The sequence below is a fragment of the Drosophila sulfurigaster genome, unplaced genomic scaffold (assembly GCF_023558435.1).
Source record: "Drosophila sulfurigaster albostrigata strain 15112-1811.04 unplaced genomic scaffold, ASM2355843v2 ctg69_pilon, whole genome shotgun sequence".
Taxonomy (NCBI): domain Eukaryota; kingdom Metazoa; phylum Arthropoda; class Insecta; order Diptera; family Drosophilidae; genus Drosophila; species Drosophila sulfurigaster.
In genome coordinates, this window is record NW_026909727.1 from 35,116 (window position 1) to 61,471 (window position 26,356).

At 38.4% G+C, this 26,356-nt stretch overlaps 1 long non-coding RNA gene across 1 annotated transcript in view; it reads left to right on the forward strand.

Annotated features, from left to right (window-relative positions):
* The first annotated feature begins 1,520 nt into the window (after positions 1-1,520).
* The window catches only part of LOC133849989 (uncharacterized), a 74,712-nt gene continuing 49,876 nt past the window's right edge, over positions 1,521-26,356 (forward strand). The window contains exon 1 of the long non-coding RNA XR_009895552.1: positions 1,521-2,086. This is a non-coding gene — a long non-coding RNA (uncharacterized LOC133849989). The remainder of the gene's footprint in view (positions 2,087-26,356) is intronic.

Consider the following 26,356-nt stretch of genomic DNA (forward strand, 5'->3'; position numbering starts at 1 on the left):
AGTGTTTTTGCGATAACAGTTATTTGTTGTTTTTCGAGTAGCGGTAAATTTTCGCGTGTGCGCTTTGTGCTTCTCGTACGCTGTGTGCGTGTGAGTAGCGTGGGAAAATCGTCGCGCGTCGTTGCAAGTGTGTGCGTGCGTGTGCTTGTTTTAAGCGCTCTTAAAGCAGATTAATTTCGTGTGACCTACTTTCTGGTGAGTACAGTTGTGTGTTTTTTAAGACTTGCACAAAAGTCTTGGATGCCAGCGTGCAAGCCGGCCGTTGGAGCTGGGGGGAGTGGTGCGTCGATGGACGACCTCCCTTCGGTGGCTGACGGGAAGGTTAAGCGGAAGGGGGGATCGGCGTCAGCGAAGAAGCTGAAGAAGGCAGCTTCTTTAGCTTCTTTAGATGATGCTGGGTTAGGTAAAGAGTGTCTGGGAGCCGCTAGTGGTGGTGTCAGCGCCGCTACTAACGTGCTTAGCGTGGCTGAGGAGAATCTGGTGTCGGCAGATTCGACCCCGATGTGCTCATTGGGGAGTATGCTTGAAGAGTTTAGGGCGGCTGAAAAGGCAGCAGAGGCGTTGGTTGCTCCATTGAGAAAGCCAGGACCAAAGATGCACAAGGGAAGCCCAGTAGACAAAATGAAGGCGATCAGCAAGGACGTGCTCACGCTCGTATTTGCTGATTGCGGAATGCAAGGCAATGCGCTGGTTAGTGTAGTTGACTACCTAGCGGAAATGGAGACGCTGCTGTTTTCGCAGATGGCGGAAAATGAGCGTCTCCGAGAACGGTTGGAGGAGGCTCGCACTCATTCGAGTAGCGGCCACTCTAATGGCCCTTTCCGAGCGCCAGCGCCGGTTAGTGGGGGTGCCCCGCTGCGTGCACCAGTTGCCAAAGGCGGTCCAAAGTCGGCAACGCCGTCTACCCCGGAGACGCCGAAACCCAAGCCAGTAGAGACATGGTCCCTCGTGGTCCGCAGCAAGACTGCGAAGACCTCAAAGGAAGTGGTTGATCAGGTGGTGAAGGAGGTAGGGCCAACCCTGGGTGTACGGGTGCACAAGGTTCGTTCTCTTCGGGATGGTGGTGCTATTATTCGCACTCCATCCTTTGCAGAGCGGAAAGTGATCGCAGGAAACCCGAAATTCAAAGAGGTGGGGCTTGAAGTGAGTGTGAATGTTAAACTGGGGCCTAAAATTGTGGTGACGGACGTTCACTCGCAGATTACTCCTGACGAGTTCATGAGTGATCTTTACGAGATGAACCTCAAGGACAGTATGTCTCTTGAGGCCTTCAAGAAGGGCGTCCGTATGGTGAGCAGGCCATGGCCTGTGACTGGTGGTCAGCATCAGTCAATGTTGTGTTAGAGGGCGATGGCATGGCCATGCAAACTCTCGATGTTGGCCGCTGCTATATCAAGTGGTTTTCTTTCCGCTTGAGGAACTTTGACCCGGTTCTGAGCTGCTTCCGTTGCCTGGGCTTTGACCATAAGATAGCGGACTGCAGGGCCAAGCACGATGTCTGTCAGCGCTGTTTCCCACAGGATAGCTGGTGCATTTAACTGTTGTATAAAATAATCTTATCTGGTAAAGCGAATGATTAGAGGCCTTAGGGTCGAAACGATCTTAACCTATTCTCAAACTTTAAATGGGTAAGAACCTTAACTTTCTTGATATGAAGTTTAAGGTTATGATATAATGTGCCCAGTGGGCCACTTTTGGTAAGCAGAACTGGCGCTGTGGGATGAACCAAACGGAATGTTGCGGTGCCCAAATTAACAACTCATTCAGAAACCATGAAAGGCGTTGGTTGCTTAAAACAGCAGGACGGTGATCATGGAAGTCGAAATCCGCTAAGGAGTGTGTAACAACTCACCTGCCGAAGCAACTAGCCCTTAAAATGGATGGCGCTTAAGTTGTATACCTATACATTACCGCTAAAGTAACATAGATGATTTATATTACTTGTAATATAAATTTTGAAACTTTAGTGAGTAGGAAGGTACAATGGTGTGCTTAGAAGTATTTGGCGTAAGCCTACATGGAGCCGTCATTGGTACAGATCTTGGTGGTAGTAGCAAATAATCGATTGAGACCTTGGAGGACTGAAGTGGAGAAGGGTTTCGTGTGCACAGTGGTTGATCACGAGTTAGTCGGTCCTAAGTTCAAGGCGAAAGCCGAAAATTTTCAAGTAAAAAAAAGTAACTAAAATTTATATTTTGTCATAATTAAAAAACTTGAATAATTTTGAACGAAAGGGAATACGGTTCCAATTCCGTAACCTGTTGAGTATCCGTTTGTTATTAAATATGGGCCTCGTGGTCATCCTGGCAACAGGAACGACCATAAAGAAGCAATAACATGGTTTATGTGCTCGTTCTGGGTAAATAGAGTTTCTATCATTTATGGTAGTATCTTGTTCCCCGTATAGTTTAGTTACGTAGCCAATTGTGGAACTTTCTTGGTAAAATTTTTAAGAATACTAGTTGGGCAACTAGTTAGTTCTTTTAAATTATAACGATTCTCAATTAACAATTAATTCAGAACTGGCACGGACTTGGGGAATCCGACTGTCTAATTAAAACAAGGCATTGTGATGGACCTAGCGGGTGTTGACACAATGTGATTTCTGCCCAGTGCTCTGAATGTCAAAGTGAAGAAATTCAAGTAAGCACGGGTCAACAGCGGGAGTAACTATGACCCTCTTAAGGGAAAACTGCGGAAAAAAAAACATCCAAATGCCTCGTCATCTAATTAGTGACGCGCATGAATGGATTAACGAGATCTCTACTGTCCCTATCTACTCTGTCTGGTTTCAACTGTTAAGCTGAACAGACGTGCTGAGGGGTGCCTGCATTTCGTAGTGTTTTTGCGATAACAGTTATTTGTTGTCTTTCGAGTAGCGGTAAATTTTCGCGTGTGCGCTTTGTGCTTCTCGTTCGCTGTGTGCGTGTGAGTAGCGTGGGAAAATCGTCGCGCGTCGTTGCGAGTGAGTGTGTGCGTGTGCTTGTTTTAAGCGCTCTTAAAGCAGATTAATTTCGTATGACCTACTTTCTGGTGAGTACAGTTGTGTGTTTTTAAGACTTGCACAAAAGTCTTGGATGCCAGCGTGCAAGCCGGCCGTTGGAGCTGGGGGGAGTGGTGCGTCGATGGACGACCTCCCTTCGGTGGCTGACGGGAAGGTTAAGCGGAAGGGGGGATCGGCGTCAGCGAAGAAGCTGAAGAAGGCAGCTTCTTTAGCTTCTTTAGATGATGCTGGGTTAGGTAAAGAGTGTCTGGGAGCCGCTAGTGGTGGTGTCAGCGCCGCTACTAACGTGCTTAGCGTGGCTGAGGAGAATCTGGTGTCGGCAGATTCGACCCCGATGTGCTCATTGGGGAGTATGCTTGAAGAGTTTAGGGCGGCTGAAAAGGCAGCAGAGGCGTTGGTTGCTCCATTGAGAAAGCCAGGACCAAAGATGCACAAGGGAAGCCCAGTAGACAAAATGAAGGCGATCACCAAGGACGTGCTCACGCTCGTATTTGCTGATTGCGGAATGCAAGGCAATGCGCTGGTTAGTGTAGTTGACTACCTAGCGGAAATGGAGACGCTGCTGTTTTCGCAGATGGCGGAAAATGAGCGTCTCCGAGAACGGTTGGAGGAGGCTCGCACTCATTCGAGTAGCGGCCACTCTAATGGCCCTTTCCGAGCGCCAGCGCCGGTTAGTGGGGGTGCCCCGCTGCGTGCACCAGTTGCCAAAGGCGGTCCAAAGTCGGCAACGCCGTCTACCCCGGAGACGCCGAAACCCAAGCCAGTAGAGACATGGTCCCTCGTGGTCCGCAGCAAGACTGCGAAGACCTCAAAGGAAGTGGTTGATCAGGTGGTGAAGGAGGTAGGGCCAACCCTGGGTGTACGGGTGCACAAGGTTCGTTCTCTTCGGGATGGTGGTGCTATTATTCGCACTCCATCCTTTGCAGAGCGGAAAGTGATCGCAGGAAACGCGAAATTCAAAGAGGTGGGGCTTGAAGTGAGTGTGAATGTTCACAAGGGCGTTCACTCGCAGATTACTCCTAACGATTTTATGAGTGATCTTTACGAGATGAACCTCAAGGACAGTATGTCTCTTGAGGCCTTCAAGAAGCGCGTCCGTATGGTGAGCAGGCCATGGCCTGTGACTGGTGGGTCAGCGTCGGTCAATGTTGTGTTAGAGGGCGATGGCATGGCCATGCAAACTCTGCTCGATGTTGGCCGCTGCTATATCAAGTGGTTTTCTTTCCGCTTGAGGAACTTCGACCCGGTTCTGAGCTGCTTCCGTTGCCTGGGCTTTGACCATAAGGTAGCGGACAGCAGGGACAAGCACGATGTCTGTCGGCGCTGTGGTCAAATGGGCCATCGGGTGGCTAAGTGCACCAATGCACTAGGCTGCCGGAATCGCGCATTTAAAGAGCAGCCTTCGGATCATCTTATGATGTCTCTGGCAAGCCCGACATATAGTGCGATTGTGCTAGACATTAATATGGCTAGCAAAGTCCTTCAGTTGAACTACTAGCGGTCATATGCAGTTATGTGCGATGTGGGCAATATGATGTGTGAGAGAGGCAGTGTAGTGGCCCTGTTGCAGGAGCCGTATGCAACTAATGGTTGCGTACGTGGCATACCCGCGCACATGCGCGTGTTCACTGACAGCAGGTCCAAGGCTGCGGTGGTGGTGAATGATGTTGGTATTGAATGCACTCTGATGTGTTCTACCGACTGGGGGGTGTGTGTGTGCCTTAATTTGGCAGGGTTTTAGTTGTGAGTGTGTATTGCGCGTTCGGGGAACCCCTCGAGCCGTATATCGCGTACATGGATGAGGTACTACTACTGGCGAGTAGCGATCCGATCATCCTTGGTATTGATGCGAATGCGTCGTCCCCCCGTATGGTTCAGTAAGATGCCGAGACACTCGTCTGGGTATCAGAACCACAGTCGGGGTCAAACGCTAGCCGAGTGGGCCGTGTCCCAAGATGTTCGGGTCGTTAATCAACCCAGCGTGTGGTATACCTTTGATGGTCCGAACGGGAAAAGTGACATTGACGTCACCCTTGTGAATGAAGCAGCGATGCGTGTGTTTCATTTTGAGAGGAGTGTTTTAGGTGGGGTAGGTATAAGTGATCACAATCCAATCGAGATTGTGTTTGCATATACTCCCACAACGAATGAAAGTGTTGGGGGTAATTCGTGGAGCACTTGTGGTGTGAATTGGGCCCAATATGGGCTGTTTATATGTGAGGCGGCAACGCAAGTTCCGCTTAGCACCTTCAGTGCTATGAGTGCAGACGAGCAGGTCATGTGTGTGAATAGACGGATGACGAGGGTGAATGATAGCATGCTTCGGAGACACCGCAAGGTGAATCTTAAGCGTGTTAAGTGGTGGACGAGTGAGTTGAGTGCTAAGCGTAGGATACTTCGAACTCTGCGGAAACGTTTCCAAAGAGCGAGAATATCCAATGCCGCTGCTCAGCTAAGGCGAGAGTATGGTAGGTGTATGAATGAGTACAAGGAAATGCTTGTACGTGTGAAAGAGGCGGAATGGCGTGAATTGTGAATCGCAATAAGCATGATCCCTGGCGTTGTGTCGGAGGCCTTCAGCTAACGGCTTGGAAGGATTGTATGAATGCTTTGTTGAATGTGTTCTTCCCGCGAGAGGAGAGACAGGAGGTTCCACTACATGTGGAGCAACTTGTTGAACCGCTCGGGGAAGCTGAATTGGGGGCGGCTTTTAAGATGTTAAAGTCGAGAAATTCGCTCGGCATGGATGGTTTCACTGGGGAAATGTGTAAATGTGTTTGGAATTCGATTCCAGAGTATATGTATGCATTGTATGAAAGGTGTGTGAATGAGGGATACTTTCCCAGTGAATGGAAATGTGCAAAGATGGTAGTGCTCTTGAAGTCGCCAGATAAGATCAGGAGCAATACTCGATCTTATCGGGGCATCAGTCTCCTTCCTGTGCTTGGAAAAGTGCTAGAAAGCAGTCATGGTAGAAAGGCTGCTCGAGTTAGTTGAAGACCAGATGTCTGATAGACAATATGGCTTCACTAGAGGTAGATGTACGGAGGATGTATGGCACTATGTCAAGGACTCAGTGGGGTCCAGCAACTCCAGATACGTCTTAGGCATTTTTGTTGATTTTAGGGGTGCATTTGACCACCTTAGCTGGGCAAGTGTGTTGAGAAAATTGAGCGAGTGTGGCTGCCGAGAGGTGGCTCTATGGAAGAGCTACTTTTCTGGCAGGCGTGCGAAAGCAATAGGGAAATGTGAGAGTTTCACTGTGGATGTGGTTCGTGGCTGTCCGCAAGGATCCATCTGTGGTCCATTTATATGGAACCTAATGATTGACTCCTTATTGCGGCAACTCGAATTGCGCTGCAAGTGTTGTGCGTATGCGAATGATCTGCTCATATTGATTTAGGGGGCAATCGCGCTCCGAGATTGAGGCAGGTGCTAGGGAGTGCTTGCGCATTGTTTGCGATTGGGGCGACAGTGTCGGCGTCGGTTTGGCAGCTGATAAGACGGTGGCAATGTTACTCAAGGGTAAAAGTCGGCCTCCAGTTGTCAGACTAAATGACGTTAGCTTAAAGTTTGTGACTGAGGTTCGATATCTTGGCATTACTTTCGGTGAGAGGATGTGCTTTATGCCTCATCTCACCGGTCTCAGGGCGCGGTTGTTTAGTGTGGTTGGACAAGTGCCTCGCATTTTGCGGAGTGATTGGGGCCTCAGCGGACGAGCTGTACGTACCATATACAGCGGCCTATTTGTTGCATGTGCAGCATATGGGTCGTCTGTGTGGTATGAGGCAGCAAAGACTGTGGTGGGCAGAAAGAAAATGCTGGCTTGCCAGCGTGTGATTCTTTTAGGTTGTTTGCCTGTGTGCCGCACTGTTTCTGTGAAAGCTTTGCAGGTATTGCTTGGTAACGTAAATAGCTTAGCAGTGGATAGGTGTAAGAAGCTGTTGAAAGAGTGTGTTCTGTCTGACTGGCAGGTCAGATGGGATGTAAGTGTGAATGGGCGGGTGACTCGCGAATTTATTCGTGATGTCAATTTTGCTGCAGACCGTCCAGACTTCAGATTTAATCTGAGTCTCGGATTCCTGTTGACTGGCCATGCTTCCCTCAATGCATTCTTGCATTTGAAAAGCCTGTGCGATAGTCCGGAGTGCCGCTGCGGTTTGGCAGCGAAGACTGCCATGCATGTGTTGTGTGAATGTCCACTGTATAGCGATATACGTGTGATGGATTAGCTAGGGATTAGGCAGACTGGTGGTGGGTTTGACGTAAGTCAATCACTCTCCACTAGTACTAGTGTAGGTAAATTAAATGAGTTTGCCCGCATTGTATTTGCGAGACGGCGGATGAGCGTTCCTGGAGGCAGGAATGAATGATTGTGTGAATAGTGTATGCGTGCGTGTGTATAGGTGAGGGGAATGGGAATGCTAGGTAGGCAGGCGTGAATCGAGATGTATGAATGTGGGGTTGCAATGTATCGGAGCGTATGTATGTTGTATGCTTGATGTTTCCACCTGGGCCACCAACCCGTAACTGTTTGGAGTTAAAATTGGTAGTACCTTTGTGGTACGAAACCTGACCGGAGGTTTTTCCGGTACCACGGGAACCAGGTGCTCGCGGACATATGTCCGTCCTGGTATTTGGTTGCGGCCCTTCGGGGAGTATCGTGGTGGCTGTGGTTTACCATCCAAATGCGGATAGAGTGGAGTGCTCGACGTGGAGTTGCGTAATACAACAGGTTGTCATGATACCATAGATCGGAAGAGGTTTTATATGGGCCTCGCTCCCCACACAGGAGGTTGAGCTTATCCAAACAGTTGGCTCTTCAATGTGTACCCGTGAATTGCTTCGCGGGGGCGCTGATCGACGCTTAAATTGAGTCCTCTGTGCTGGACACCGTGAGATAGAGCCAACATGGCAGGTGCTCACGTTAATCTACTAATTCCATGTCCCTATCTACTTCTAGCGAAACCACAGCCAAGGGAACGGGCTTGGAATAATTAGCGGGGAAAGAAGACCCTTTTGAGCTTGACTCTAATCTGGCAGTGTAAGGAGACATACGAGGTGTAGAATAAGTGGGAGATATTAAATTTCGGTTTAGTATCGTCAATGAAATACCACTACTCTTATTGTTTCCTTACTTACTTGATTAAATGGAACGTGTATCATTTCCTACCCATTATACGGATATATTTATTATATCTTATGGTATTGGGTTTTGATGCAAGCTTCTTGATCAAAGTATCACGAGTTTGTTATATAATCGCAAACAAATTCATTATAAGAGAGTGCATTTATGTATTCTTAAATTAAAAATTTGGTATAACTCCAATTACTCAGGTATAATCCAATTCAAGGACATTGCCAGGTAGGGAGTTTGACTGGGGCGGTACATCTCTCAAATAATAACGGAGGTGTCCCAAGGCCAGCTCAGTGCGGACAGAAACCACACATAGAGCAAAAGGGCAAATGCTGACTTGATCTCGGTGTTCAGTACACACAGGGACAGCAAAAGCTCGGCCTATCGATCCTTTTGGTTTAAAGAGTTTTTAACAAGAGGTGTCAGAAAAGTTACCATAGGGATAACTGGCTTGTGGCGGCCAAGCGTTCATAGCGACGTCGCTTTTTGATCCTTTGATGTCGGCTCTTCCCATCATTGTGAAGCAGAATTCACCAAGCGTTGGATTGTTCACCCATGCACGGGAACGTGAGCTGGGTTTAGACCGTCGTGAGACAGGTTAGTTTTACCCTACTAATGACAAAACGTTGTTGCGTCAGCATTCCTGTGTAGTACGAGAGGAACCGCAGGTACGGACCAATGGCACAATACTTGTTCGAGCGAACAGTGGTATGACGCTACGTCCGTTGGATTATGCCTGAACGCCTCTAAGGTCGTATCCGTGCTGGACTGCAATGATAAATAAGGGGCAATTTGCATTGTATGGCTTCTAAACCATCAAACGTTTATTATTCATTTAATAGACGACGATGGATGTGATGCCAATGTTACATATAACATGTTTATATATATAAATATGCAAAATTGTATGCATAATTATTATTAATTATGTTATACAATTACGCATATAAGAAGAAAATTTATATAATATATGAATATATTATATGTATATATAAATAAATAATATATTAATGTGTACAAAATATACTTTTGTATTTTAAATATGCATTTATTTAGTATGCGTTAGTTATATATATTTATTTGGTAGCCAAAAGGACGGCATCATATTAGTGGCGCAAATTAAGACATGAGATATGAGTTCAACTTTGACAAAAAATTTCAACATGTGAAAATTGAATGAAAAACTTTTTAAATAGCATTTTATACAGTTTATTAATATAATGAGACAAGACTTTGAATTTAACTTGAGAAAAATGTTTTTTGGACTTGGTGAATTTTTTATTGAACCAGCCATATGATATGAGGTTCTACCGAGATATGAGTTCAACTTTGACAAAAATTTCAACATGTGAAAATTGAATGAAAAACTTTTTAAATAGCATTTTATACAGTTTATTAATATAATAAGATAAGAATTCGAGTTAAACTTGAGAAAACATTTTTTTGGACTTGGTGAATTTTTTATTGAACTGCAGCCATATGATATGAGGTTCTACCGAGATATGAGTTCAACATTGACAAAAAATTTTAACATGTGAAAATTGAATGAAAAACTTTTTTAATAGCATTTGATACAGATTATTAATATAATGAGATAAGAATTCGAGTTGAACTTGAGAAAACATTTTTTTGGACTTGGTGAATTTTTTATTGAACTGAGATATGATTTCAACTTTGACAAAAATTTTAAACAATGTTAAACAATTTACGATTGTACTTGTATTTAATACAAATTATTGATAATAAAATAATGAAGTTTTTCTGTTGTATTATTAAATTAGTGCCACATTAAGATACATTAGGTGGTAGACCTTAGTAAAATGAGCTGGTTGTAGAAAACGTGTCACAAAACCTATATAGGGGTGGTGATGTCGAGCAGGCATGTCATATGAGAAAAATTTCACAAGTGAAATATATACGACTATGTATATGAAGTGAGTCTTGCCGGCATAAGTCATATATAAATAATATATGAATATAATCATTTAGAAGGCAATATGATTAAAAAAGTTAAAAATAATGAAGTTTTAATGTTGTATTATTAAATTAGTGCAACATAAAGATACATTAGGTGGTAGACCTTAGTAAAATGAGGTCGGTGCATCTTATTATCGGCTTGAAGGCTTCGCTGAGGTGCTCCGCAAAAGCTTCAGCTCGATCTTCGTTTTATATGAGGTTAGGTGTGCTTGGTCTCCAGGGTTTGGGGAACGGGGGGCTTGCCAGTTCATGGTGAAAAACTGACGCGAATTCGAATTTTGAACGAGTTCGAAACTCGCGGCAAGCTTTCCAATGTTTGAAGAGGTTCTTGTCTTTAGTAATCTTTTGAAGGTTCAGAACTCCGATTATGCTTTCAATGTCTCGCGATTTGGGTGGCGTTTGTGTCCTTGCTATATCGCTTGCCTGCCTGGAAGGTTTGTGACTTGGATAGCGTTGATGCACTAACCATACAATACATAGATCACTAACCATATAATACATAGATGCTCCAGCCAGAACAATTTTTTGTATCATCAAAAACAGTATTATTGCAACCCCAGTCGGGACGTGCGCTGCGATTCGAACGCCGAGCCTCTTCGGCTCATTCGAAAATTCGAAGTTCTAACGCAGCGCGCAGCGTTGAGTTCAGTCGCAGGTCAAATGCGGAGCGATGAGCACTGGCGTATTTCGTTGCGCTCTGCTTTCGTTTCTATGTATGCGTGTATGTATCTACATGATCGCCTATATTAGTATGTGTATGAAGTTTTGCAACGTTCAGTTGCCTCGCTGACGAGCAGCTAGCGCACGTCAATTTTGATTTGCCGCGACGAAAGTCTTGAAGATGAAGACAACAACAATTGCTCGCGTTCTATATGTTTGCAGTTAAATGGCACTTGCTCAAGGACCGCGTTGGCTCTGCTGGTGACCGCGTTGGCTCTGCTGGTGATTTGCAAGCTCAACATGTTGTGGGTCCGGGTTCAACTCCCGATCGAGAACATATGCATATTTTGTTTTTTTTTTTAAATGCGATTTAACTTTTTTCATTCCCTTTCAAGTTTACTGATAGAAGTAAAATTTAATAACGCATTGATTTTTAATGATTTACAAATTCCTTTTTGCAAACACTTTTTAAAACTCTATTTAAAAAAGTTTTAACTTTAAAATTTAGTTTTTACATTTTAAGATAACAATAACATTTCAGAAAATTAGAGAAAATATAAATAATACAATTATTATTATTATTATAAAGTTCAATCTTTTTTTAAAAGATAAATTCATTTTTGGAATTTAGTTTTAATTTTAATTTTCGCTAAAAAAATTTTCTAATAAATTAAAATTAAAACTGGTAAAAAAATTAAATATAAATATTAAAAACATATATAATTAATATTTTATTGTAATTATGTTTTTAATATTTTTCTGTAATTATATTATGTTGTATAAATTGTATTATTACATGATTTACAAATATGTATTTATTAAAACAAACTTTTAAAAATTAAAATATTTATAAATTCTTTATTTTTTTTATTAAAACTTTTGATTCAATTTTTTACTAACTAAAATATTACAAAATATAAAAATAACAAGTAAGAAAGCTACAGTCGAGTGTACTCGACTGTGAGATACCCGCTACCCATTTTGAATAAAAGCAATATATTTTGCGTTATATTTCTCAAAATATACCAAATATACTACAAAAATACTAAAAATATACCAAATAGTATATGTGGTATATCGATATAGTGCCGCATTCAAAATATACCATAGACGGCATAATATACCAGATTGTCAGACAAAGTAACTAAGAGCCCTAGTAGGTAGGCGTTTTTGCCCATACAAATGTATTTATTTAATAACTTCGACAATTTTTATCTGATCGCAGCCATATGATATGAGGTTCTACCGAGATATGAGTTCAACATTGACAAAAAATTTTAACATGTAAAAATTGAATGAAAAACTTTTTTAATAGCATTTGATACAGATTATTAATATAATGAGATAAGAATTCGAGTTGAACTTGAGAAAACATTTTTTTGGACTTGGTGAATTTTTTATTGAACTGAGATATGATTTCAACTTTGACAAAAATTTTAATCAATGCATTTTGAACAATGTTAAACAATTTACGATTGTACTTTTATTTAATACAAATTATTGATAATAAAATAATGAAGTTTTTCTGTTGTATTATTAAATTAGTGCCACATTAAGATACATTAGGTGGTAGACCTTAGTAAAATGAGCTGGTTGTAGAAAACGTGTCACAAAACCTATATAGGGGTGGTGATGTCGAGCAGGCATGTCATATGAGAAAAATTTCACAAGTGAAATATATACGACTATGTATATGAAGTGAGTCTTGCCGGCATAAGTCATATATAAATAATATATGAATATAATCATTTAGAAGGCAATATGATTAAAAAAGTTAAAAATAATGAAGTTTTAATGTTGTATTATTAAATTAGTGCAACATAAAGATACATTAGGTGGTAGACCTTAGTAAAATGAGGTCGGTGCATCTTATTATCGGCTTGAAGGCTTCGCTGAGGTGCTCCGCAAAAGCTTCAGCTCGATCTTGCTCTGTGCGGCACCAGGCGCCACTAGCATGCTGGACTAGAGCAACTCTCTTGGTAGGTCGTTTTATATGACGAGTGACCTGCCAAAGGTTGTGCTGTGGGTCTCCAGGGTCAACATTGGCCAGGAACTCCTCGAACGAGCTCTGCCTGAGCTTTAGGAGCTTATCCTTAAGCTGCTTTGTGGCTCTGTTAAATACCCTTTTGTCTCTTGGATTTCTGGATAGGAACCAGACTCGTCGCAACCGTCGAGGCAATCTCTGGAGACCAGAGGTGTAGGACCCTCATTGGTAGTCTGGGAGAAATTGGGGTTCTGGGGGAAGCATGTGTTGATGGCGTTGTCCACTTGCTCTGTGGTGGTAAGATCTCGCACTGGGTTGACATTTTCCGTTAGCCAGGCTTTGTAGGCTTGCAGTCTCGTGCTTCTCTTGATCATCCTGGGATGTGCAGCTTTTCTCAATGCAGGGAGGTTCAACCGCAGTTACACTGCGCTATGGTCGGAGAAAAGGTCCGCGTTAGAAGAGCACAAGACTTTGGCACTATCAAATCCTTTGGAAAGGGCCATGTCCAGGGTGTCGGGAAGTTTGGTCGGATCTGTTGGCCAGTAAGTGGGCTCTCCTGTGGTGTGGCGTACGATGCTTCTGTGCTGGATGCACCTAAGTAGTGCGCTTCCTTTAGGGTTGCTGACTCGGCATCCCCACCATCGGTGCTTTGCGTTTAATTCGCCCCCAATTAGAAATCTTTTGCCCAGACTGCTCAGCAGCAGATCAAAATGCCGCGGCGTCTGTAAGGTCGCCAAGTGGGCTGGGCAGATTGACTTTGGCACATTGTACTCAGTCTTCCTCTAAGGTACTCAGCTCGTTGTACTTTATGCCCGCTTTAATAATTATTGCCGCTCCGCCATGAGCTCTGCCGCTGGGGTGGTCAGCGTGGATGACGTCATACCCGTGAAGTCGGAGGTATGATCTATTGGAGAAGTAAGTTTCGGAGATGAGGAGTATGTCTGTGTTGTGTGTGTGGATAAAGTGTTCCACCTCTGGCCGGCTTTTAATCAGGCCGTAAGCGCTCCAGATCGTGATGTTTAATCCCGTTTGCATAATGATTTGCAAACGGTAGCAATCATTTGGGTTATTTGACTGATGACCTTTTCCATCATGCGCTCAAACATGGCCTCCATTCTGACCATTGCCGCGTCCAGTGAATTACTTGGTGGGATTAAGTTGGCGTTGGGATGTAGTATGTTATCTTGTGGGGCAGCGTTTCTTGCTGTATTGGCGTAGCTAACATTTGGGTCGATCCTGCTTGCGTTGGGGTCGATCTTGCTGAAGTGGGGCGGCTGGTTACGTGAGGTTGCCTGCCTGGAGGCAAAAACACTCTTCGCTCTCTTGTAAGCTGGACAGCCTTTGTATGAGGCCGCATGTGTGCCTTCGCAGTTAAGTCAGAAGGCCGGTTCACTGACGTTCTTTTTGCATTCAGCAGTGGAGTGCTCGCCTCCACACTTGACGCAACGATGCTCGAGGTGGCAGTATCTTTGGGTATGCCCAAAGGCCTGGCAGCGGTAGCATTGGTGGCATTCGTTGAATTTGATCGGCGGTTCAACCGTGACCATGGTGCTGCATAGCCGTTTGATCTGGTACACCTCCTTGTTGTTTTTGGCCGGCTCCAGACTTATGAAGAAGATGTTTAGAGGCTTCTTTGTACCCCTTTTAATCGGATTCCTGACCTTGTTCCCGTGGCGGCCGAGTCCCTCTTTGATGTCTTCCAAATCGGTCGAGTGGTGGAGGCCTTTGATGACCACCCGGTAGGCGCGTTCGCCTCGGGGTTGAAAGGTGTAAAATCTATTTTTCCATTTTTGGAATGGAGTTATTCTGGCTAGCTTTGTATGTGACCTCTACCTCTTTGCCTAAGGCGCCAGAGATGGCTTTAGATAGGTCCTTGATGCTGGTTACATCCAGGATGAAGATTGGCGGTGGCTTGATCTCCTTGGGTGCTTTTTCCTCTTGGTCATCCTTTTTTAATGTCTTAGGAGAAGCTGGTGTCTCTTCGTAATCATCACTAGAATCCGTTTCATCATCGTCCTCAGATAAGATTTCGAATGAGTTATTTTTAAGTCTGGCCATTAATGCAGCTTTGGCTGCCTCGCTGGTGCTGACCTTGTCCTCCTTAACGGCTTTTTTTGGCATTCTTGCGCTTTATTTCTCCAGGCTCGGAGTCGCTGGAGTCAGTATTTTTATATTTAATGTTGGCCTTCTTTTTAGGTTAGGTGGCTTGGTTTTGGGGAACGGGGGGCTTGCCAGTTCATGGTGAAAAACTGACGCGAATTCGAATTTTGAACGAGTTCGAAACTCGCGCCAAGCTTTCCAATGTTTGAAGAGGTTCTTGTCTTTAGTAATCTTTTGAAGGTTCAGAACTCCGATTATGCTTTCAATGTTTCGCGATTTGGGTGGCGTTTGTGTCCTTGCTATATCGAAGGTTTGTGACTTGGATAGCGTTGATGCACTAACCATACAATACATAGATCACTAACCATATAATACATAGATGCTCCAGCCAGAACAATTTTTTGTATCATCAAAAACAGTATTATTGCAACCCCAGTCGGGACGTGCGCTGCGATTCGGCTCATTCGAAAATTCGAAGTTCTAACGCAGCGCGCAGCGTTGAGTTCAGTCGCAGGTCAAATGCAGAGCGATGAGCACTGGCGTATTTCGTTGCGCTCTGCTTTCGTTTCTATGTATGCGTGTATGTATCTACATGATCGCCTATATTAGTATGTGTATGCATATGAAGTTTTGCAACGTTCAGTTGCCTCGCTGACGAGCAGCTAGCGCACGTCAATTTTGATTTGCCGCGACGAAAGTCTTGAAGATGAAGACAACAACAATTGCTCGCGTTCTATATGTTTGCAGTTAAATGGCACTTGCTCAAGGACCGCGTTGGCTCTGCTGGTGATTTGCAAGCTCAACATGTTGTGGGTCCGGGTTCAACTCCCGATCGAGAACATATGCATATTTTGTTTTTTTTAATGCGATTTAACTTTTTTCATTCCCTTTCAAGTTTACTGATAGAAGTAAAATTTAATAACGCATTGATTTTTAATGATTTACAAATTCCTTTTTGCAAACACTTTTTAAAACTCTATTTAAAAAAGTTTTAACTTTAAAATTTATGTTTTTACATTTTAAGATAACAATAACATTTCAGAAAATTAGAGAAAATATAAATAATACAATTATTATTATTATTATAAAGTTCAATCTTTTTTTAAAAGATAAATTCATTTTTGGAATTTAGTTTTAATTTTAATTTTCGCTAAAAAAATTTTCTAATAAATTAAAATTAAAACTGGTAAAAAAATTAAATATAAATATTAAAAACATATATAATTAATATTTTATTGTAATTATGTTTTTAATATTTTTCTGTAATTATATTATGTTGTATAAATTGTATTATTACATGATTTACAAATATGTATTTATTAAAACAAACTTTTAAAAATTAAAATATTTATAAATTCTTTATTTTTTTTATTAAAACTTTTGATTCAATTTTTTACTAACTAAAATATTACAAAATATAAAAATAACAAGTAAGAAAGCTACAGTCGAGTGTACTCGACTGTGAGATACCCGCTACCCATTTTGAATAAAAGCAATATATTTTGCGTTATATTTCTCAAAATATACCAAATATACTACAAAAATACTAAAAATATACCAAATAGTATATGTGGTATATCGATATAGTGCCGCATTCAAAATATACCATAGACGGCACAATATACCAGATTGTCAGACAAAGTAACTAAGAGCCCTAGTAGGTAGGCGTTTTTGCCCATACAAATGTATTTATTTAATAACTTCGACAATTTTTATCTGATCGCTACAAAATTTTCAGGAATCATAACTACTATAGTATTTATTGTATATACCAAAATTCATAACTCTAGTTTTAATTACGCTTGTTATTCGATTTTTTGATTTGCGTGGGCGGAAGGGGGCGTGGCAAAAATTTGAAAAAAAACTTGATCTGCGTGCAAACATAACAAATGTTGTCGAAAAAAAATTATAGCTCTATCTCTTATAGTCTCTGAGATTTAGGTGTTCATACGGACGGACGGACAGACGGACAGACACACAGACGGACATGGCTAGATCGACTCGGCTGTTGACGCTGATCAAGAATATATATACTTTATAGGGTCGGTGATGCCTCCTTCTACCTGTTACATACATTTCCTGCCGGCCCAAAGTTATAATACCCTTCTACCCTATGGGTAGCGGGTATAAAAACAATATTTTCTCAGAAAATATATACAAAATTATACTTTTTTTTAATTATTAGCCGATGAAAAACAATTATTATTTATTTCAGAAATATTATCTAATTCTAAATGCCAAACTGTCTAGAATTGGGGTGGGTTGTATGCGTGTGTAGCTTGCCCGTGTGTATGTGTATACAGATTGCAAGAGTTGTTGTTGCAACTACAAATGATTGGCACACGCCAGTTGTTATTTTTGTTTGTCGCCACTCGAATTAGTTACCAATTAAGTAAATTTACTTGATCGGTATCCAGGGAACACCACGAGGAGGCCATTGCAAGTGCAATGGGGTCATCAAATGACCTTCGAGTCGACTTGAGATTATTTGTAAATCTCCATGTTCCCCACCTAATCTAATTATTTGTGTTTGTTTACGGTACCCCACATATACGGACTGACAAACTTGGCTTTGACGATTCTGCGATTAATAAGGCTTCTTAGATTTTTATTTTTTTAAGATTTTATAATTTCTAGTTTTCGGGTGCTTTTTAGCTTCTCGCCACATAATTTTTCCGTTAGCCAAATACTGTTTTTTTCGAAGCAGGACGAGTATGAAATAATTTAATATAAATAGTCGGTGCTCATTGCATGTATGCCATTTTGAATACCATTTTGAGTATTTTTCCACGCTTTCCACTTGCGCAATACATTCATTTACGATAGTTTCCTTTATTTTTCGGGCATATGGAACATTTTTAAAAAATTTGTGAAATACCATGTAGTGTAGTTTTAATACTTCGTAGATGTCGTCTTGTGGGGCTTTTAATTTTAAATTATTATTAATAGTTTTAAAATTTTTATTAAACAGGAAATGTTCGCTCTGTTCAAAATCCGCAAGTTCGTCCTTTAATAAAATTATTTGGCAAATATCACATTTAAATTTCAATTGTGATTTATATATCAAAAATCCAATAAAATATCTTAGTGCATTCTCACTAGCGTGACTGAGAGCTGGTTGTGCATATTCCATTTCGATTTCATTATCCATATCAAATATATAAGTTGCAATGCTTAGCTCTAAATCTTTGCTATTCATCTGATCTTGGTCATTTGCTTTGTCTACCAGTTCTTTCCTTGTTTCTTCTATAACATTTAATAACATATCATTATCTGGCTCACAATTTCCAGTTGTTTTTCTTGACGTGATGATTTTCATTGACAACATCTTAGAAATTATTGCATTGAATTCAAACAGCATTGGATTATTATTAGTAGCGCCTCTACTTCTTATTAAATAAAATAAATGTTCCAGTGGATCCTGATTTAGTCTTGACAATATTAAAAAGTATGCATTACGTTCACTCCATACATCTTCTGCCAGCATTAAAATTGAATTTATTGATAGTATCAGTCCATCTATGCAATAAACTTTGTTGGAGTATTGACATTTCATTAAATAGTCTTTCATTTCCATCATATAATTTTCCGTGTCACTATTTTGTTGAACAGCAGACCTATTTGGATTTTTATCATATAAATTGTTGCTATTAAGGCAATCAAATAGCTTATTAATCCTTTCAATAAACTTGGCTGTGGAGAGTGCTTCGCAATCAATGAATGTTCCATTTTTAATTAAAGTATAAATGGCTGATGCTACTGTGTGGCTAAATACCTGTGTGGCATATTTAACTTTCATTTTTTCAAAGGAATTAGGATATACATGCTCCCTTGATAGCTTAGGGCATAATCGAGCTGAACTGTTATTTGTGTCAATCTCAAACAATTTAACAACAATTTGCCATGAGACCTGGCTGGGGTCTTAATCGAATTACGCATTAAAATATTCCGAAGGGATTTGAATAAATGGGGGGACATCATAAATTGTGTGAATTTTCTGCTCATTAACAAAAAGTATGGTGTTTCGTCATTCACCCCATATTTGGTTAAGGCTTCTCTGTTATTCGGGCTTTGATCACATACCACTGCTCTGATAGTTAGGCCTATGTTTTGTGCGACAATTATATTTTTGTTAATGAGTTCTTTTAATTTGATGGCTGACAGTCCAGTGGATGTAGCAAAATAGCTTAAAACAAATTTCCAATTGGCATAAAGGCCTCGCACCATAAAAACGCAAATCTGCTTGCATAGTTCTCCTGATTTTTCATAGCCATCGTCCACAAAACCTTCCACTTTGTCATGGTGGGAATTATATTGTAGCCCTTTCCGTATTGACATCTCATCATCCAATAATACGGCATTCTTATTGTTGTCATCCATTTTTGAAAATATTTCTTTCAATGCATTTATTAAGTGGTCATTCAGACCCGGAGTCATATTTTTGATTGGCGCCCATCTCAGTAACGATGATTTCAATGGGAGATTCAATTCAAGATCATCCCTCATAAATGAATACGCCTTAGCCTTAAATTAATACTTTGAGCTATTAGTCTTTCTTTATCTTGCCACTTATTTGTATTGCTCTTTATCAACATCTTGCAGAATGTGTTTGAATTCTCTGATAGACCTTTCTTGTCAAGAATTTCAAATAGATTGCTGTCATTTTTTTTATATTTTACATATTTTAGTTTTCTTACTATTTTTTTTTCTTAATACCAAATTCATTTTGTAGCAGCCTTAGTGGGTATCTTTTTTCGTATACATATTATTCATATTATTTTTTTTCTCTTTATTCAGTTTTTCAATCGTTGACCAGTATTTGTTCCTATAATGCATTTCGTTTTGCTCTTTTCTTAGGCAATTGTCGCAAAAGTTATTATCATTATTATTAGTTGGTATATCTACATCAACTTTGCTTACGGAGCTTTTGTTTTCATATCTCTGTCATTTCCACACAATCAATGCTTGTGGGCTCCAGTGGCCTATGTGCACTTTGAAAAATAGAAATTGGTTCTATCTCTTCGCAAAATGAAAACACATCAGTGTTCTCTGTGAACAAACATGTATTTAAATTTAGCTTCGGCTCATCTACTAATCGCAGAGTCGGCAAAGCCCCTGCTTTTAATTTTTTAACCCCTAAATACTTCGACTCAAAATGTATGTTACATATTACCGCCCCGGCAATATTGACTCCCTTCTGTAATTTACATTTCCAAACCCATTCGCGACGGAGAGTTTCATTTTTCGGGAAGCGGAACAAACGGACAGGAAAGTGCTCTGAGCTATCCCTATAGCTTCGCTGGCATGAATCAATGCTGCAAGTAAGCCCACTTTTCCTGACATCTTTTTCTATTAAATTAGCCATTTTAATATTTTATAAATCAAAAAAAACGCAAGCAATTAATCTCTCAAAAAATCGACGCAAGTCTTACTACACGCAGACAAATTAGAAAGAACAAGAAAAGCGCGGTTGAATAATGCAAAGGAAAATAGATAATAAAAAAAACAGCAAAAAAATTGGCGCATGCCAATCACTTTGCTTTCCATATATGTACATATGTACATATTTGCATATACACATATGCATGTTACAAGCTTATGGTAAATTAATAGGAAGAAAAGCGCGGTCAAAATTTGTCAAATCAAAACAAAACAGATTAAACTGTCGACAAACAAAAATAACAACTGGCGCGTGCCAATCACTTGTAGTTGCAACAACAACTCTTGCAATGTGTATACACATACACACGGGCAAGCTACACACGCATACAACCCACCCCAATTCTAGACAGTTTGGCATTTAGAATTAGATAATATTTCTGAAATAAATAATAATTGTTTTTCATCGGCCAATAATTAAAAAAAAGTATAATTTTGTATATATTTTCTGAAAAAATATTGTTTTTATTTTTATATTTTGTAACTACTAACTACTAACCAAAATAGTAAAAAATTGAATCAAAAATTTTGATAAAAAAAAAATAAAGAATTTATAAATGAATATTTAATTTTTTTAATTTGTAAAAAATGAAAATGAAAATAAAATATAAATAAAAAAAGACGGGATTTGAACCCAAGCACTTTTCCACACCCGCCAACACATTACGAGTAAAGCCAACGCACTTTGAATTTCGCCGGCGGTAAATTGCCAGTATATAGGCACGAAGAGTCGAAGGCACGAACAGTCACTCGACTTCATCTTCGAGACTTTCGTCGCAGCAAAACAAAATTGACGTGCGAGTTATATATGTTTGACATATATATACATGAGTTGTATTTTCAATAAATAAGAATTTACACAGTGCTGTAGTGCTGAACTGGTTTATTCAGAGAATTGATACAAACTGAAGTTAAGCTGTGCAAGAAGTGCTATTTTATACTTGGATGTTGGCGGCAGCCAAACCGTCTGAGTTGTTTATAATTACGTTAGCATATTCTGACTTTGGAGTTGTGGTTAGTGTTTATATTGGGACTTGGGTTGAGATTCGTTATTGGTTTCAGTTGCAAGAGATTGCAAGCTTGGTTGTTTATGTTTACGTTAAAGAAGCTAGCAGTCCCAGTTTGGGTTATTAGTTTATAGTGGAAGCTTGAATGTTTATGTTTACATAATTGACGATCGCAATCCCGATCTAATGGAATGCTTTGTATGTGTTAGTGTTGGGTAAGTGGTAAGTGGTGACAAATGAGATGGGGAAGTGGTAAGTGGTGACAAATGTATAACTCCTCCATCGCCAGAATTTGAATTCTCCTGAATTCTTTTAAAATTAACATGAATATTATTAGGTCTTAATTTTATACACAAGTAAAATATTAATATTAATATAATAATTGCAAATGTAATTGAAATGCCATAACTTATTTTTTTTATGAAATTTTAACTCTGTGATTTCTTTTAAGTTTTCAAAGTTCTGTATTGAGAAGTGTTCAAAGTTTATTGTGTTTTTATAAGATTGGTTCAATAAGTTTGTTGGTTAAAAAAATCTATCATAAAATTCTATTTGTTCATTTGCAAAGTTTTCAGATAATATTTGAATTTTACAGTTAACAAATTGTATTAAGTAGTTTCCATTTAATGTAATATTTCTTTGATCGCAATTTTGTTTTAATTTTTCGTTTTTACTGTTTCTTACAATTATTGTTTCATCATCTATTTGTTCTATACTGGATTTATTGTTGAATTTGAATTTACAATTGTTGTTTATTGTGCAGCTTTTACTTAATGTTAGTTCCCTTAAAATTAAATTTTCTTTATAATCGTATATTTTATTACAAATTTGAGTAATTAGTAAATTTTCTTGATCAATTTGAATATTGTTGCTGTTAGGTATTGCAGTTATGAGTTTGATGTCTGTTTTTACAAAGTTTTTGGGTATCTTGATTGCCATGACAATTGCGTTGTTTTTGTATTTTAATATGCCCATTCTGATTAATTTAATTTTGTAAAAATCTATTTTAAATTTATTTATTTCGTCTTTTGATAATATTTCTGGTAAAAATATATTGTTTTTTGCTGATGTAATGGTTTCTTGAATATAATTTAATTTTTCTTCAATATTTTTTAAAGTTCTCATTTGATCATTGAATAATATGTTTTTTTATTGTTTCTTTTGTTTGGTTATTCATTTTGGCTGAAAGAAGTTCTATCATATTTCTGTCTTGATGGATTATGCCTGCTAGTGTGTTAATAGTATTATTAAAATGGTTGTTAATGTGAATTTGTTGGTTTAAGTTAGTGATTGCATTGTGATTATTTTGATCTATTATATTTAAGTGTTCTATAATTTCTTCCCTGTCCTCATTGTTCATAATGCCAAATAGCCATTTATGTACGGTGCCTATTCCATTAAAAATACCTCTTTCTGTTCGTGTTGATGGAGTGATAGAACTTACTTTTGCCCTTAGTAATTCTATTTCATCAATTAATGTTTCCTTATTTGCTATTTCGATATTCTTTATATTGTCGTATATTTTATTGATTATTATAGTGATTTGATTAATGTCAATAATGTGCAAAATTATAATAGTTTCATTTACAATTTCTGTAGAATACATATGTATAGGGACATATCCTGCCTCCTCTTGAATTGGGACCACATGCAGTCTAGCATGTGTCATTGATACAATCATTAAAGTGATTAATAAAATATTCTGAAAGTGCGAGTAAAAGAAAAAAATGTATATATATATATATGTATTTATTACTAAAACTGTTAATGTATATGTGCATGTATTTTAATTTTGTTCCATTTTTAATGGTCTTTTGATATTACATGGATGAATATCTTCTAGTTTGGCGTATCTAAAATACGGCTCATCTTTATGTCTTAATCTTTTGTAATTTTTAATTGGTCCTTCCTCTCTTTTTTCTTCATACTGTTCTCTTTCTTCATTTAGTTTTGTTATGATTTTTTCTTTGTTAGCGCTTATTATTTCTTTAAGGTCTTGTGAGTTCTTTGTATTTTTAGCTTCGTTTGGGGAGCATTTTATAGTTGTGTGATACCTATTATTGTAAGTGTTAACAGCAATTTGAATTTTTGATTCTATCGAGATGTCTTCATCTATGCTATTGACAATTTCTATTAACGTGGAGTGAAGTCTTTCAATGTCTGCGTTACCTGTGTGCGAGTTTGGTTTTGTTAAATGTAGCTCGACTTTTTCTTTATTTAAGAAACTTTGAATCTGTTCTGATCTAAATTCATTATCCATAATAATTTTGTTGGGCTTGCCAAATTTTGTGAATTGCTCTATTATAATTTGCAATTTTGCCCTCCAATTCCTATCTTTTATATTGTATGCAGCTACGAATTTTGTAAGTTTATCTATGATTGTAACAAATGATCGGTGTTTGATATGGAAAATGTCTATATGAATTATTTCATTTTTCTCTTGAGGAGTTTCTGTGATATTGAATTTTGCTTTGATCGATTTCCTTTCATACTTAATTTCTCTACATTTTGTGCAGTTGGATATAACTAAGTTAATGTGCTCTCTAAGTTTTGGATAATAAATTTTGTCTTTCAAACTATAAAATGTCTCGTTCATGCCACTATGTAGGGATTCTTTTGTGTGATATAAAGCTTGTAATGGTCGCAAATAAAAAAAAATTGGGCGTAAAATCTCTTTCTTCTTGAGATTTTAAATTTGCCGCGCAAAGTTAGCGAAGACACAAACCATGGCACGATAAAGGGACAATACACCTCTGCCAATTAAATTTCCTCTCCGTGGTGAATTGTCTAGCGAAAGATCGTAGGAGAAGGAGGCGAGCTTTGTCACTTTGGCAACGACAGCTCTCATTCTTTTCTTATTGGACTACGATCAGAGACGGATGCATTCTGGGTTGATGCTGTTTAAAAAAAAAAAAAAATTTTAAACACATGCATCACCAGAAAAGAAGAAATACATAATCTGTTATTATCATCAGCATCCATCGATGCTTTTTTGCCTTGAGCAAAATAGATACACCAGCTCGTTACGCTTGCTACGTAAAGGTAATTATTTCTATGAAATAATGAAATTTTACATTGGTCCTAACTTCGTATTTTTTTCTCATATGTAGATTGTGAAAATTCGTCTAATCCGTCATTATTTTCTAATTAAATAATACGGATAGACAAAATTCTACACCTATAGTGGATTTGAATTCCACAATTCCGGCGCATGTTAGTCAGCGGAGGCCGACTATTTCGTGCCGGAAGCCTTTTTATATTTCTGGTCTGCCGCCTGCAGAACCAAAAAAAAACAACAACAGTGAAGTGCAGTGCATCTCTGGGCAGATCACTCTTGCACCACTGTGCCGAGCCGCGCAAGGCTCTTGTACCAGAATCGTCACTTCTCTCGTTTGCCGCTTCTATCGTTCGCCGTCTCCACTCAGCAGCAGCAGCATCAGCAGCAGTGCAGTGCCAGTGCCAGTGCTAGTGAAGATGTGTAGTGCAAGTTTGTGAATAATAGTATGACAAAAATAAGTTTGTTAAAATTAAAAGGTCATACAATAGTTGTACACAGAGGCAATAGTAAAAGGGGTAAAAGCCCAAATAAAAAGCAAAAAGATTTGCATTTGCCGTCAATATATTAAAACAATTTAGTTGCCATACATATAAAATAATAAGTAACGAAAAGATAACGAAAAGTAAAGAGAAATATCAATTGTAATTTGGCACTTATTTTTTTTGCGCTATTTTTTTTGGTTTGCTTTGCTTTGTTGGCCATTATTGCCCTAGGCCTTAAAGGGTATATCCAACGTGAAACACAATAATTAAAAAAATATATATAAATAAATAAATAATGCAAATATAATCTCATACATAATAACAAGCCACCATAAAACCCTGTGCAAAACAATAATAATTATGACAATGTGTGTGTATGTGAACAACCAAACAAAAGAATATACCCTATAAGGTATATAAACAATCATTTTTATCATCATCATTAAAATCATCATCATCATCAACATCATCATCACCAACAGCAACAACATCATGAAGGCCTTCGTCGTGGAGTTCTGTCGGGTAAGTTTTCAGTCCGAGTGTCCGAAATAAAAATACATAAAAGAAGTTTTATAACATAAATATTCGTACATATGTAATTACATACATACATACATACATATGTTGGTGCCTGTTCGGCCACGCAGCAGCTGCCCACAGTTTTGCTGGCATTGTATTTTTCATACTTCTTCGCAGTTGCGAAAGCTCCCAAACAGCATATGAGCTGTCGGCTGATACCCTAACTTTTGGGTCAGGCCTATACCTTTTTAGTACTGATTTGCTTCCGCCTATATTGTTACTATTATTATTGTTTGTTGGTACAGCACAGTGGTTTAAACATGATTTACAATTAAATAAATGCACATCAAAAATAAATATGATAAATTAAATAGAGAAAAATAAATAAATAAAAAATAAATATTAAATATGAATTAAAAACATATAAATAAATAGTCAATATTAAATTTGATAAAAATTTAAATATATAAAAATTAAATAAACAAAACAAAAAAAAAATGATTTAAAATTAAATAAATAAAAAGTCAATATTAAATTTGGATAAATAAAAATATAAAAAGTAAAAATAAAATGAAATAATAAAAATTAAAAATAAAATAATAAAAAAATTAAAAATAAAATAATAAAAATTATAAATAAAATAAATAAAAATTAAATAATAAATAGGATTTAAAAATAAATAAAAATTAAAGATAAATAAATATTTAAAAATAAATAAATAAAAATTCAAAAATGATTTCATAATAAATACAGCATAAATAAAAAGTGGTTGAAATATTAAAAATCAATAAATAAAAATAAAAATAAAAATAAATATCAAAAATAATTAAATAAAAAAAAAAATTGTTTCACAATACAATAAAAATAAAATAAATATTAAAAATACAAAATAACGATTTGAGAAGAAAATAAAGATTTTAAAGTAAAACAGTAAATTTAATAGAAAACCTCATGAATCTGTTTGCTAAAGCGCGCATCCAAAAATAGTT